This window comes from Oreochromis niloticus, linkage group LG18, assembly GCF_001858045.2.
Source record: "Oreochromis niloticus isolate F11D_XX linkage group LG18, O_niloticus_UMD_NMBU, whole genome shotgun sequence".
NCBI classification, from domain to species: Eukaryota; Metazoa; Chordata; class Actinopteri; order Cichliformes; family Cichlidae; genus Oreochromis; species Oreochromis niloticus.
The window spans coordinates 12,466,657-12,467,867 of record NC_031982.2 but is presented as its reverse complement, the minus strand read 5'-3'; positions in this window follow the sequence as shown (position 1 = coordinate 12,467,867).

Below are 1,211 nucleotides of genomic sequence, written 5' to 3'. Positions count from 1 at the left end.
ACATGAATATGTCACATTCTCCTGATAAAGGCCTGAAGTGCCTGATTGGAGTTGAGGTTGTCCTTTGTCCTGAGAAGCGAAACACCCATGAATGTGACTACAGCGCCACCTGTTGTTGATGGTTGCTGGGTGAAGGAGGAGAAACCCAAAGAATGGTCAGGATCATTTCACAGTGGGCTGTTGGTTATTTTAAGGCTGAGAACAGGAGGTTTGATGGAGCTTCAGTCATTTCCCTGCCGTCTGTCAGCTACAGTTTTTAGTATTTTTTCAACTCCCACATGGATGTAAAGAAATGAGCATGTTCTTAATTAAAGAAGAAAAGCACTCGTAAACAAAAAGGCTCAAGAGCCCGGCCTTGTGTGTAAGCGTGATGGAGCGAACAAAGAGCCAGGCTCATGACCTGTCCTCCTACACGCTCCCTCTCTCAGAGACCCTGGAAAGGAATCACTGCTGAGGGGCCGCGCAGCTCGAAGAAGTAAATTCTTCGATTTATATCGACTCAGTCTGGTTTTCTCTCCTCTGTCGTCCATTTTAACAACAAAAGGTGAAGCAAAGACTTGCTCCACCGTGTTCAGTCCTTGTTTAACACGTACAAAGGTAAGCTCTGATAACCCCTGTTGAAGACCAGCAACAAAGAGCACTAAATGGCAGGTGTTTGTCTGGTTTTCGGGACTTTTTTTGGGACTCACTGTATGTGAGACTTCATGTGTGAGTGTGTGCGTGCCTGCGTTTGCAAGTATGTGTTTGTGCGAGCCGGTCTCCATCTTGCTTTTGTGTCTGCACAGTTGCTACGCCGAAACCATCTCAAAGCCCTGTGTGGCATCATAATGGACCCAGGAAGAGCATCTGGCACTTTGAGGCGGCAAAAACGATCTCCCCGCATCGACCTGCCACTCTTCCCCCACCCGCCATAATAGCGTTTTCACGTTTCATTCTTCGCCAGGCCCACGATAGAATGCGCAATCACAAAGGCCCAATTAGCCGAGAGGGGACCACGATTTCGCTCGGGGACCGGCAAGCCAATGGCATTGGGCGTCGTATGGCGAAGGCCAATGGGGCAGCGGCACAGGTGGGTGGGACATGGCAGCGAGGCGGAGGGGACATGGTGACATGGATGGAGAATGCGCCGTTGTTTCTGGTCATTTGTGTCACCAAAGTTTTGATTGATGACGGTTGAAATGTTTTTCCCACTCTCCCCTGAGAATCACAGC